Source organism: Pleurodeles waltl, chromosome 5 (genome assembly GCF_031143425.1).
Source record: "Pleurodeles waltl isolate 20211129_DDA chromosome 5, aPleWal1.hap1.20221129, whole genome shotgun sequence".
Classification (NCBI taxonomy): domain Eukaryota; kingdom Metazoa; phylum Chordata; class Amphibia; order Caudata; family Salamandridae; genus Pleurodeles; species Pleurodeles waltl.
The window spans coordinates 16546903-16561975 of record NC_090444.1 but is presented as its reverse complement, the minus strand read 5'-3'; the positions used below and the strand labels follow the sequence as shown (position 1 = coordinate 16561975).

The window sequence follows — 15073 nt, the reverse complement described above, 5'->3', positions numbered from 1 at the left end:
GCTCTACAGGCATCCAATACCCTTAAATATATTACAGCAATCAAACCAATCTTTCAGTCACCAAACGTAAACTCCACTTTCATACTACAAACAGATGCTCCAGATGTAGGCATAGCAGCAGTTTTGTTTAGCTGCATAGGAAACAGGAAGACACCCCTACACAATTCATTAGTTGTAAACTCTTTTCCAGAGAAGAAAAATATCCAACAACATAAAAAGAATGCCTCGCCATCAAGGGGGCTGTTCAGAAGTGACAGCATTACCTGGAGGGACATATTGTATACAGACCGTGCCCCACTCACATAGATGAGTACGAACAAATGGGACTAATCCAAGAGTATTAAGGTGGCTCTTGTCCCTGCAGCCATACAAATTTGAACATACGGTGGGAAAACAACAAATCAGTGCAGACTTTCTTCTAGATACTCTGTTGTTTTTCCCTAGTAGAAAAGCCTAAGAGAACGGAAGTGTAACAAAGATGGAGCCTTACCTGAAGGGTTTTGGCACACGTAGGGCCAGATTTAGATGTTGGTGGAGAGATGACTCTGTATAATGGTGATGATATCCCTTCCACCGAAATTTAAATCCCATAGGAAGCAAAGTGTGATTTAGATTTCAGCGGATGAGATATCCATCCCCGTTGTGATGGAGAAACCCCTTCGCTGACATCTAGGTCATGCGAGGACCTCCTTCTAATTTTATACACTTTAAGAGGTCGGATTCCCTTGGACATACATGCATCACTGTGTTTTAATCTATTTCATTCATCAGCCTCATTGGAAGCCATTTTTTAAGATGAGTTATCGTGTCGTGTGATATTTGTCTCTTTTATAATTTTATCTTTGAATTTGGAATGATACACTACGTTTCCTTAGTTTATAGGTATTTCCTTGTCAGGGTTTACACCTCGGTATATTAATGTGCTACTGAGAGAATCCCCAAGACCAGGGAAGATCACGCAAAGCAATAATTCTGCTCAAAAACCACTTAGGGGAATCAACCAGCTACCAGAGACCTAGGGCCAGATGTAGCAACGTAACAATTTGCGAGGTGCAAAGTGCGAGTCCATGCGACTTGCAATTTGCACCTCGTAAATTGGTATGCAGTACGGTGTCTCAGACACCGACTGCAACTCGCTATGGGGTCGCAATGACCCACCTCATGAATATTCATGAGGTGGGTCGCAAATTGCGGCCCCATAGCGAGTATAGGCACTCGCAAACATGGAGGCCTGCTGTCGTCAGCATACCTCCATGTCCGTGACTGCTTTCAATAAAGCAGTTTTTTTTTTTTAAGTGTAGCCCGTTTTCCTTAAAGGAAAACGAGCTGCACTGCAAAAAAAACGAAACCTTTTGTTTCGGTATTTTTTCAGGGCAGGGAGTAGTCCCTTGGACCACTCCCTGCCCTGAAAAAATATTTTTGGGTCCATTCACAAAGTGGAAGGGGTCCCATGGGGACCCCTTCCAATTTGCGAGTGGGTTACCATCCACTCGAAGTGGATGGTAACTGCGATACATTACGCGGTCGCAAATGGTATTGCATCCCACTCAGACTCGCAAATAGGAAGGGAACACCCCTTCCTATTTGCGATTCTGAAATGCATATTGCGAGTCGGTACCGACTCGCAATATGCATTTCTGAATAGCAAAGAGGCTTTTGCGCCTCGCAAACGCCGATTTTTGCCGTTTGCGAGGCGCAAACCCTTTGCTACATCTGGCCCCTAGTTTTCTTTGTTTTATGTCTTGATGATAAGACACGTCCCTAGAGTAGAACAGAAGAAAGTAAAGGGCTCATATTTTGTCTTTTCAATGGTTTATTTTCCCCTCATACTTACCAATGTTCACCGGCTCTTCCGAGGCCTTCCCCGCTCCGCCGCACCCGACTGTGGAGGAAAACAAGATCGAAGATCACTAGATGTGAACCCAAAGAACTGTGGGTGAAGATCTACAGATCTACAAAAATATATATCTCTCTTTTGACTCCAGGGTACTTTCTTTTTTGTTGGAATCAAAAACTAGTAAAACCCTTAAAGGTCTCCCGGAAATTCAATTTTTGTCACAACTGGCTCCCTACAACACCTTGCAGAAGAGGCACATTTCCAATATGTACGAAAAGCCAATAGGAATGACTCCTCTCAGAAAACACTAGCTTCCTCTCAAAATATGCAGAGTAGGCGGCCTCAAAAAAGGACTGATCCTGCTGCGCATCAGTTTAACACCAGCCACCCATGTGCTTGCTTGGCTCGGGTTATTCTGTATTCCCACTACCACAGTTTACATTTTAAAATATGTGGTCAGTCTCTCTGGTACGGCCTCTGTTCCCACTCAACATCCAGACCAGAATAAAGAGAAATCAAACAGTCACCACAGGCAGCACAAGCAGGGCCGGCTTTAGGGCTGGTGGTGACCTGTGCGACAATTTATTGTGGCATCCCCCGCTCCCAACACCATGACCTCCTCCTCGGTTTCACTCACTACCACTCGGCAAATGTGCCGCTCATCTCTCCATCGCACCCCTTTCACGTACGTTCATGTGTTTTAAAGCACCTGTAAAGGCTGGCTTTACTAATCCACTCAGCTACCCACATACAATATAGGGGCATATTTAAGAGCCCCTAGAGCCATTCTAATGCCACATTAGCGTCATTTCTGTACGCTAATTTGGCGTTAAAAGGCCAAAAACGCTGTGCCATATTTACAAAGTGGAGCAATACATGCACTGCGCCACTTTGTAACCCTTTGCGCTACATTATGCCTGCGGCAGGCATACTGTATGCAAAGGTGGCATCCCCCAAAAAAATGGCGCAAAGAAATTGGACAGATTTCTTTGCGTCATTTTTTTCTGGCACTTTTAACGCCTGCTCAGAGCAGGCATTAAAAGGAGGCTTTCATTGGGTACAATGGGCCTCTGGGTGCTTTGCAGGATTAGCGCCAACATTTTTTATGCTAATCCTGCAAAGCACCAGACTAGCGTAAAAAATTCTGACGCTAGTCCCCCAGCTACTGCCATGGTGCACCGTATTTTAAATATGACGCAAACATGGTGGTGTTGCAGGGGCGCTAAGAGGCTCAAGAAAAGTGGCGCAGCACTGCATGCAGTGCCACCTTTTTCAAATATGCCCCATAGGGCAGTGCTTAATTTGTAAATAAAAAGGTGCTGATGCCCAAAGCCCTCCTCTTAAACACGCTGCTGCTGCAATTAAATTGTGAACAAGGAATACAGAGGCAGCGTAATGCTGAAGCCATCGCGGGCCTCTTCAATCCATTTACAGGCACTCCCTGCCCCTTCAGCTCACTGTCATTGTGACGCTTTTTTATTTTTCTCTTTCTCCGTCTTTCCCATATGTGTCTTTTTCTCACAGTCCCTTGAAAATAAGTGCCGGTGTTCTGCACCGGAAATAACAAACACAAATTAAGCACTGCCATAGGGGCATATTTAAGAGCCCCTAGTGCCATTTTAACGGCACATTAGTGTAATTTTTTGACACTGCACCATATTTACAAAGAGGCGCAATGCATGCATTGCGCCACTTTGTAACCCTTTGTGCTACATTATGCCTGCGCCACGCATCCCCGTCATTTTTTTCTGCCACTTTTAACGCCTGCTCAGAGCAGGCATTAAAAGGAGGCTTCCATTGGTTACAATGGGCCTCTGGGTGCTTTGCAAGATTAGCGTCAACATTTTTTACGCTAATCCTGCAAAGCGCTGGACTAGCGTAATAAATTCTGATGCTAGTCCCCTAACTACTGCCGTGGTGCGCCGTATTTGAAATATGACGCACACATGGTGGAGTTAGGGGGGCGCTAAGGGGTGCAAGAAAAATGCACCCCTTTTCTTATATATGCCCCATAGTTCTGTTTTTTGCAGCAGGCATATGAACCCTCTAGGCTACTTTATGTTGAGTCAATGCTGCCACTAGGCAAAACTCCCATCTCTCTCCCTAGCAGGAACATTAATCAAAAGAGGTATCTTGACATTTTAATTGTTTGTTGAAGGCTAAACGCACAAGGAACTTTTCAGCAGGTGCTTTTAAATCTCAAGTTTCGGATGTTATTGCAAAACACAGCGCTGCCCTGAGGTCAGCGTCCGGTGCCCAAAAGCCGGCTTTGATCACAAGTATGGAGCGGAGGAGAGGTTTGTAGGCATGAGATGTCACCAGGATCCCCTTAGGCTTCACACATCTCAGCAATAATGACTTTTCCCTTTTAAGGCATTTGTTTTTGAAACTCTTACGTATAAGGCTGAATGCAAGTGTTTGGGGCAGGAGAGGGTCAAAGGGGGAACTTGTGGGGAGAAGCAATGCAGAGCAGGAGAGGGCCATAAAGTGGTTGGAAGGAGGAGAGGAAAAGCAACATACTTGGGGTGCAGTGAAGAGAGGCACATGAAAGAGACAAGAACACAGAGTGCAGGAGGTGGAGGAGAAGCTTCTGGGTGACAGAGAGAAATACAGACCATGAGAGGGAATAGAGCACATGGGGAACACATCTGGAAAACACATGCACTCTCTTTTAGTACTTATCCCAAAAGATAAAAGTCGTGCTTGAAAAAAGCAAGCAATGGAAGCATAGAAACCAGCCCATCAAGGTAAAGAGTCTTTTCTCCATATGAGGAGGAAATACAAAACTGACAAGCTGGGATACCAATAAGAAGGAGCAAAAGGGAGTGATAGGAAAGGCACTCAATGTAAAGCAATGGGTGAAGCCCTGGTATGTCTTGGTAAGCTGTGTGTCCTGGAAGGCTTGAACTTAAAAAAAAGTATAGTGAAACACTCACTCAAGGAGGTAGAAATCATAAGGATTTATTGTTGATTAGGACTGCCGCACCATCGCCAATGCGCTCAGTCGACTCCGCTCCTCACTTCCACTCAACTGCCTTTCACTGCATCAACATTCTGCTCTTGAGTCTCGTGTATGACATAGAGCACGAGACCCCCACACGAGAGCAACACACATTATCCTCTTCCCTTACAAAAGGGACATTACATTACAAATTCATTTCGAACTACCCACCAAGAAACAGAAAACATAAGAACATAAAAACAAAAAAAACAAAAACAAAAAAAATAAAGAACATTAAAGAACAGCAACAAAATATTAACAAATACACTTGAACAACAACATACTAATACATTTCAGCCGAAACTGTAATGTAAACCTCACTGAAGAGTTGGCATCAATAAACTAGATGAAATTACAAAATCAACGGTATCTCAAAGATTTGGCCCTTTTCCTACCACTTCTACATACATACAAATCTGGATTAAACCTATTTACATCTCTTGGATTTTTTTGATCAACAACACGTTTGCTTAGAACTTCATTTCTCTGAAACACAAAAGATTGATTAGAATCATTTGTTCTGTTACACTCATCCTTGACCTTGACCACCTTATCAACATTCCACCAATTTCGCATATTGACCCTGACAGCATTACCACATGTCTTGTCAATAACCTTTGGTTCAGAAATCTTCTTTTCTCCTTTCTTCTTGTGAACAGGTATTTTAATTCCAATTTTATCCCCAACCACCTACTGGTGGGAACAAACTTTCTTAGATTAATCAAAATAAATATTTGCCATCTGAACATTTTCCTGACCATACCATCAATCACACTCCAGTCACTTTGTTTAATCCACCTGGACATCCAACCAGGACAGATTTTTTAAGATGGTTTCCTGCCACGCAGCAGCTCAAGAGGAAAAAATCCAGTGGACGAATGGGGAGTTGTGCGATAAAACCAAAGCATGGATCGTACTGAAATTTGAACGTTAGACTTGTTAGCAATAGCCAACTGCACAAAATTCCCTAACACTCGATTCATGCGCTCCACAAGACCATTAGTTTGAGGATGGTATAGTGAACTCCTTATGTGCTTTACATCTCCTTCTAGCAAAATTTCCTTAAATTAATGACTTACAATTTGCACACCATTGCCAGACACAATAGAAGAAGGAAACTCCTCACGTAGAAACACATCTCTCAAAAATTCAATCACATTCCTCGTTGAGGGATCACCTATAAATTTATTTTTTGGCCACTTAGAATAATAGTCAATTAAGATTACAGTAAACCTCAAAGAAACTTGTAGCGTGTTGATTGGACCAATTAGGTCAAATCCCAACTTTTCCCAAGGTCTTTAGGGTAAATCAATAGGTTGTTAAGGTGGGGACCTCACCTGGAATCCCTTTTCACAATTGTTGCATATTGCACATTCATCAACACACTGGTCCATTCCAGGCCACCAAATTGTTTCACATAACCTAAGCTTAGTAAGTATCCTGTCTAAGTGACCCTCGTGCGCACCAGCAACAATTCTTTTCCTCAAACTCACCGGGGGAACAAACCTCTCACCCCTCATCAGAATGTCATCTTAAACAGACATTTCTTTGGATACTTTAACGAATGTCCGGAACTAAATTGGAACATTTCACTCTCTGAGCCAACCATTTTTTACAAACTTCATGACCTGTGCCAATGTCATATTCTTTGCCAATTCCTCCTTCCACTCACTGCACACCTACCTTCCAAATCTACTGCTGCTATAAAACAGTTATCTACATCATCTTCAGCTCCATCCTCACAAACAATAGCTTCTTCAAATGACGGGCACCTCGATAAAAAATCTGCCCTAACATTCTTGTTGCCTGGAATATAGTGAACTTCACAATCATACTGCAATAACTTTGTGACTAGTCTTGAAATACGAGGTGTCAATTCCTTAATCTTGTCACCTGTCAAAATAGAAACAAGGGCTATGACAAAACAAACTTGTTCCCTCATATATACGGCTGAAACTTCCTAATGGCCCACCAACACACCAACAATTCCTTTTCAATAACTGAAAAATTAAGTTCAGATCCTCTCAAAACCCTTGATGCATAACACAAGGTATTTCCCACGCTCCTTTCATTTGAGTCAACACCGCACCCACACCAAAACTGCGAGCATCCACAGTTATAATACACTGCACATCTGGATCAAAGGGTTTCAAAATCCCTGCTCCAACTAATTGGGACTTGACCCAATCAAATGCCTCCTGACAGTCTTTTCTCCACTCAAATGCAACATTTTTCTTTAACAAATTTGTCAAAGAACTGGTTTTAGCTGCATAATCATTTATGAAACGTGAATAAAATTCACACAATCCAATAAAGGACTTCAACCCAGCCTTGTCACAAGGTGGTAATGCATCCATAATTGCTTTGACTAAACCAGGTTTAGGTTCAATTCCTTGCTCAGACACAGTATGCCCCAAATACTCAACTTTATTTTTCAAACATTTGCATTTTTCACATCTCAGAATAAACCTCTTATCCTGCATGCTCTTTAGCAAACTTCTCACAATGAGGTCATGTTTCTCTCTGGATGCTGCATGAATCGAAAATCACCCTGAAAAACAGCTACACCCTTACTGTCCTTTAACATCTGAGACATAACCCTTTGAAAGATAGCTGCTGCAGATGCTAATCCAAAAGGCATTCTACAGTATTGAAATATACCTAAAGGTGATACAAATGCATTGAGATGTCTTGAAGTTGGATCTTAAACAATTTGATGGTATGCTGCCGCTAGATCCAATATAGAACATAATTTAGACTCTCCAGTAGTAGCTAACATCTATGTAATTTTGGGTAGAGGATGCAAATCTACCCACATATGCTTGTTCAAACCCCGAAGATCAACACAAACTCTCAAATTGCCATTTTTCTTCCTGGCGACCCGCAAAGGAGATAACCATAGAGTGGATTCTATGGGTTCAATAATGCCTTTCTCACTCAACTCCTTCAATTCCTTTTCTAGTTTGTCTCTCACACTGAATGGTACACTCCTGAATTTATGCTTTATAGGCATGACACCCTCTTTGACTTTTGTTTGATGAGTAAAGTCTTTAATGGTGCCCAATTTCTCTGAGAAAACTAAAAGAAAGTCTTCCTTTAAACTCCCCAAACTTCCTTACACAGTTCTTGGGTAATCACTGTGATCCTAGCCCCAGAATCCACTAACAATTTAGCAACTTTGTCACCTACGCCAATTTTCACTTACGGATCTACACACATTGTAGGATCACCACTCACTATCTGACCCTCCGTAACAATCATCGCCATGTCTCTGAATTCCTCTTGGATTTTATCAAAATCATTGTCAACCAATTCTGAGACATTGGCTACCCCAGTACTATTTGTATACCTTCCTGAATTCTGATGAGGCCCTGTACTGATTGTGCCACTCTGGCACAGTTTGGCAAAGTGCCCCATTTTGTTGCATTTCCTACATGTAACATTCCTAGCATGACAGACTCTACCTCTCTTAAATTGGTTTGGGTTACCACACCTAAAACAAATATTATTTTATTTAAAGAATGGTTTAAAAGAAACCTTAATCAATTTTTATGTTTTTTCATCTTGAGACTTCACCAGTCCTATATTCTCTGTCGTGCTGCACTCCAATTCCTTCACCGACAACTTAGACGTCTCAATGCTTTTTGCCAATCTTATTGTCTCATCAAGCGAAGGATTGCTCATGGAAAGTAGCTTTCTCTGAATGGTTTTATCTGTGCATTTGGCAATACATTGGTCTCTCACTAACTGGTCGCTAAACTTCTGAAACCGACAGTCAGCTGCAAGCTTTCTCAATGCTGATATAAATGTATCCACATCTTCACCAGAATTCTGTTCCCTTTTGAAATACTTGTGTCTGATTCCCACCAAACTGGGCTGAATGTCAAATCTTAGTTCCAGTTTCTTGACTGTCTCAGTATACTCATCAACCTCTTCTCCTTCATCCAACACCAAAGGTGGAAGATGTTTGAATACCGATCTCCCTTCAAACCCTAAGGAATGTAGAAGTAAAAATGTTTTCCTCTCAGGATGGAAACGAGATGCACCAATTGTTCCTAGGTACACTTCAAAGGCATCAAACCAATTTTTCCAGACAATTGGTGGACTCCCGGGTGTCTCTAGAAAAGGTGGTGGTGGATTTACAGACTGCATTGGAAAACACCAAAAAAACAAATTGCAAAGCAAGTTGATCACAGTTCTGAACACAAAACTTGCTTGATCTAAAGCAAACTACAAAATGTCAACATTGTAGGAGGCTGGCCTGGCTTGTAGTGGGTACCAAGGGGTACTTACACTCTGTACTAGGTCCAGTTATCCCTTATTAGTGTAGAAGAGGTGTTTCTAGCAGCTTAGGCTAATAGAAGGTAGCTATAGCAGAACAGCTTAGGCTGAACTAGGAGACATGCAAAGCTCCTTCTATACCACTGGTGTCATAAGCACAATATCATAAGAAAACACAATATACAGATATACTAAAAATAAAGAGACTTTATTTTTATGACAATATGCCAAAAGTATCTCAGTGAGTACCCTCAGTATGAGGATGCCAAATATACACAAGATATATGTAGACAATACCAAAAATATGCAGTAATAGCAAAAGGAAGTAATGCAAGCAATGTAAAGTTACAGTAGATTGCAATAGGAGCACATAGATACAGGGGCAACACAAACCATATACTCCAAAAGTGGAATGCGAACCACAAATGGACCCCAAACCTATGTGAGCTTGTAGAGGGTCGCTGGGACTGTAAGAAAACAGTGAGGGTTAGAAAAATAGCCCACCCCAAGACCCTGAAAAGTAGGTGTAAAGTGCACCTATAACCCCCAGAGAGCACAGAAGTCGTGATAGAGGGATTCTGCCAGGAAAACCAACACCAGCAGAGCAACAACAGTGGATTTCCGGACCTGAGTACCTGTGAAACAAGGGGACCAACTCCAAGAGTCGCGACAGTGTCGAGAGTGGGCAGATGTCCAGGAAATACCATCTGAGGGTGCAAAGGAGCTGCCACCGGATGGTAGAAGCTGTGGTATCTGCAAGAACGAAGAGGGCTAGAAACTTCCCCTTTGGAGGATGGATGTCCCACGTCGTGAAGAAGCTTGCAGAGGTGTTCCCACGCAGAAAGACTGCAAACAAGCCTTGCTAGCTGCAAGGGTTGCAGTTAGGGTTTTTGGATGCTGCTGTGGCCCAGGAGGGACCGGGGTGTTGCCACTTGGATGAGGAGACAGAGGGGACACCCAGCAAGTCAGAGAGCCCTCACAGAAGCAGGCAGCACCCGCAGAAGTGCCAGAACAGGCACTACGAAGAAGAGTGAACTGGAGCTCACCCGAAGTCACAAAAGGAGATCCCACGACGCCGGAGGACAACTCAGAAGGTTGTGCACTGCAGGTTAGAGTGTCGGGGACCCAGGCTTGGCTGTGCACAAAGGAAATCCTGGAAGAGTGCACAGGAGCCGGAGCAGCTGCAAATCACGCGGTACCCAGCAATGCAGTCTAGCGTGGGGAGGCAAGGACTTACCTCCACCAAACTTGGACTGAAGAGTCACTGGACTGTGGGAGTCACTTGGACAGAGTTGCTGAGTTCCAGGGACCACACTCGTCGTGCTGAGATGGGACCCAGAGGACCGGTGATGCAGTCTTTTGTTGCCTGCGGTTGCAGGGGGAAGATTCCGTCGACCCACGGGAGATTTCTTCAGAGCTTCTAGTGCAGAGAGGATGCAGACTACCCCCACAGCATGCACCACCAGCAAAACAGTTGAGAAGGCGGCCGGATCAGCGATACAAGGTTGCAGTAGTCGTCTTTGCTACTTTGTTGCGGTTTTGCAGGCACCCAGAACAGTCAGCGGTCGATTCCTTGGCAGAAGGTGAAGAGAGAGATGCAGAGGAACTCTGATGAGCTCTTGCATTCGTTATCTAAAGAATTCCCCAAAGCAGAGACCCGAAATAGCCAGAAAAGGAGGTTTGGCTACCTAGGAAGGAGGATAGGCTAGCAACACAGGTAAGAGCCTATCAGAAGGAGTCTCTGACATCACCTGCTGGCACTGGCCACTCAGAGCAGTCCAGTGTGCCAGCAGCACCTCTGTTTCCAAGATGGCAGAGGTCTGGAGCACGCTGGAGGAGCTCTGGGCACCTCCCCTGGGAGGTGCAGGTCAGGGGAGTGGTCACTCCCCTTTCCTTTGTCCAGTTTCGCGCCAGAGCAGGGCTGGGAGATCCCTGAACTGGTGTAGACTGGCTTATGCAGAGGCTACTCCTCCCCAGCCCTGACACCTTTTTGCAAAGGGAGAGGGTGTAACACCCTCTCTCTGAGGAAGTCCTTTGTTCTGCCTTCCTGGGCCAAGCCTGGCTGGACCCCAGGAGGGCAGAAACCTGTCTGAGGGGTTGGCAGCAGCAGCAGCTGCAGTGAAACCCCGGGAAAGGCAGTTTGGCAGTACCCGGGTCTGTGCTAGAGACTCGGGGGATCATGGAATTGTCTCCCCAATGCCAGAATGGCATTGGGGGGACAATTCCATGATCTTAGACATGTTACATGGCTATGTTCGGAGATAGCATTGTGACGCTATACATAGGTAGTGACCTATGTATAGTGCACGTGTGAAATGGTGTCCCCGCACTCACAAAGTCCGGGGAATTTGCCCTGAACAATGTGGGGGCACCTTGGCCAGTACCAGGGTGCCCACACACTAAGTAACTTGGCACCCAACCTTCACCAAGTGAAGGTTAGATATAAGGGTGACTTATAAGTTACTTATGTGCAGTGGTAAATGGCTGTGAAATAACGTGGACGTTATTTCACTCAGGCTGCACTGGCAGGCCTGTGTAAGATTTGTCAGATCTCCCTATGGGTGGCAAAAGAAATGCTGCAGCCCATAGGGATCTCCTGGAGCCCCAATACCCTGGGTACCTCAGTAGCATATACTAGGGAATTATATGGGTGTACCAGTATGCCAATGTGAATTGGTGAAATTGGTCACTAGCCTGTTAGTGTCAATTTGGAAAGCAGAGAGAGCATAACCACTGAGGTTCTGGTTAGCACAGCCTCAGTGAGACAGTTAGGCATCACACAGGGAACACATACATATAGGCCACAAACTTATGAGCACTGGGGTCCTGGCTAGCAGGGTCCCAGTGACACATAACAAAACATACTGAAAACATAGGGTTTTCACTATGAGCACTGGGCCATGGCTAGCAGGATCCCAGTGAGACAGTGAAAACACCCTGACATATACTCACAAACAGGCCAATTGTGGGGGTAACAAGGCTAGAAAGAGGCTACTTTCTCACACAACCCCCCCCAAACGAAGGACAATAAGGCTAACTTTGGCCAGTTGAGACTTTATTGTCTAAGTGGTGATAAGTGGAGAGTAGCTCTGCAATAGACTGGTTACTCCCTTTATCATCCACTATATGGTTACTTCCCTGTGGGGATGTAAACCACCCTGTTTGAAGTTTTTTAGCTAACCAACAATGTGAAGATATATTTTCAGAGTTCCTATCAATACGTTTTAGTTTAGAACAGTGGGAATTGTCCACTGGACCTATTTCTAGTGATGAGAATGCCAGACAGGGATGCTGTCTCAGTAAAGCCATAGCTGGGCAAAAACGTTGTCCATATGGCTGGAAGAGAGAACAGGGATGCTGTTTCTCTTGAGTTGGAGCAGGGCAGGGATGCTGTCCTATGAGCTCCACACTAGGGCAGGGTTGCTGTCCTAAGTGTTGTGAGGCAGTGCAGGGTTTCTGCGCTAAAGTTTCTCTGGGAGGGTTGGAGGGATGCTCCATGTTAACTAAAATGGTGCTCTTTTTCTCACCAATATTAGTTATCCCACAGAGAGGTACTTCTACCTCAGGGAGTACAGCTATGCCAGCTGATGATTCCCTTGGTACAGGTGCCACACCAGGAGAGGTTTCTCCCACCACAGGAATGGTTTCCTGAATGGCAGGGTGGGTAGGGGATACTGTGATACCCTTTTTACCTGTTGTTGGAGAAGGATCCTGAGTTTTCAGGCCTTTTTCTCTCCTTTGCTTTTTCATTTCAGTAGAAATGAGAGGGAACAATTCCTCTGGGATACCCAGCATGGCTGCATGGGTATAAAACTCTACCTCAGCCCAACCTGAGGACTCAAGGTCATTACCTAAGAGACATTCTACAAGTAAGCTAGGTGACACTACCACCTGCTTAGGGCCAGTAACTCCACCCCAACTAAGCTGAACTATAGCTAAGGGAAGAAACTTAGTGGAGTTATGGACATCAATAATCTTGTACTGTTGTCCAATGATGTGTTGTTCAGGAGGCACAAGGTTTTCAGTCACCAAAGTGATACTGGCACCTGTGTCCCTGTAGGCCTGGGCCTCAACACCATTTCTTGAAACTGTCTGCCTGTACTTATCCATTGTAAGGGGACAAGCAGCCAGTGTGGCAAGGCCAATGCCACTAGGTGTGACAGAAACTGTCTTGGGACTGACTACCCCAGTTTCTATGATGGACCCATAGGTGAACCCAACTACACGCTTAGCTTGACTGTTGCCAGCAGTCCCACCACTATTACAACTACTGCTAGGGGCACTAGAGTTTGATGTATTAGTGGCGGTAGGCTCAGGGGGTTTACCTGGACAGGACTTATCCCCTGGCCTATGGCCTTTATTTTTACACACAAAGCACCAAGGCTTTTTAATGTGTGTATGTTGTGATGAAGAGGAAGAATTTGATTTATCCCCACCCCCTGAAGAGTGTTTAGGATTTGAAGAAGGATCTTTGGTTTTACCTTTATCCCCATGCTTATCCTGAGATTTCTCACCATCTTTCTTCTTGCCATCCTTGTCAGCCCCTGTATGAACTTTTCTGTTCACTCTTGTTCTGACCCATTTGTCTGCCTTCTTTCCCAATTCTTGAGGAGAGGTCAGATCTGAGTCCACTAGATATTGGTGTAACAAGTCAGACACACAGTTATTCAGAATATGCTCTCTTAGGATTAGATTGTACAGGCCTTCATAGTCAGAAACTTTACTGCCATGTAACCACCCCTCCAAGGCCTTCACTGAATAGTCAACAAAGTCTACCCAGTCTTGTGAGGACTCTTTTCTAGTTTCTCTGAACTTAATCCTGTATTGTTCAGTGGTTAAGTCAAATCCATCCAAGAGTGCATCCTTCAAAACTGCAAATTTATTGGCATCACTTTCTCTAACAGTAAGGAGCCTATCCCTACCCTTTCCACTGAAAGAAAGCCATAGGATAGCAGCCCACTGCCTTTGAGGGACCCCCTGTACCATACAGGGCCTCTCAAGTGCAGCAAACCACTTGTTAATGTCATCCCCCTCCTTGTAAGGGGGAACTATCTTGTTCAGATTCCTGGAATCATGCTCTCTCACAGGATTGCTATCAGGAATACTGCTGCTGCCACCATGGGGTCCAAACCCCAACCTCTGTCTCTCCTTCTCCAGTCTCTTCGGAGGCGTGGGTTCGAATCCCACCGCTGCCACCAATGTAGGAGGCTGGTGGCCTGGCTTGTAGTGGGTACCAAGGGGTACTTATACTCTGTACCAGGTCCAGTTATCCCTTATTAGTGTAGAAGAGGTGTTTCTAGCAGCTTAGGCTGATAGAAGGTAGCTATAGCAGAGCAGCTTAGGCTGAACTAGGAGACATAAAAAGCTCCTACTATACCACTGGTGTCATATGCACAATATCATAAGAAAACACAATACACAGATATACTACAAATAAAGGTACTTTATTTTTATGACAATATGTCAAAAGTATCTCAGTGAGTACCCTCAGTATGAGGATGCCAAATATACACAAGATATATGTACACAATACAAAAAATATGCAGTAATAGCAAAAGGAAGTAATGCAAGCAATGTAAATTTACAGTAGATTGCAATAGGAGCACATAGGTATAGGGGCAACACAAACCATATACTCCAAAAGTGGAATGCGAACCACGAATGAACCCCAAACCTATGTGAGCTTGTAGAGGGTCGCTGGGACTGTAAGAAAACAGTGAGGGTTAGAAAAATAGCCCACCCCAAGACCCTGAAAAGTAGGTGTAAAGTGCACCTATAGCCTCCAGAGAGCACAGAAGTTGTGATGGGGGATTCTGCCAGGAAAACCAACACCAGCAATGCAACAACAGTGGATTTCGGGACCTGAGTACCTGTGAAACAAAGGGACCAAGTCCAAGAGTCGCGACAGTGTCGAGAGTGGGCAGATGCCCAGGAAATGCCAGCTGAGGGTGCAA

General features: G+C 44.5%; 1 protein-coding gene across 1 annotated transcript in view; it reads right to left on the bottom strand.

Moving 5' to 3' along the window:
• The window catches only part of LOC138295290 (zinc finger protein 420-like), a 94077-nt gene that overhangs the window by 27251 nt on the left and 51753 nt on the right, over positions 1-15073 (bottom strand). Inside the window, exon 2 of the mRNA XM_069233495.1 lies at positions 1835-1882. The gene's annotated coding sequence lies outside the window, so the exon portion shown is untranslated. The remainder of the gene's footprint in view (positions 1-1834; positions 1883-15073) is intronic.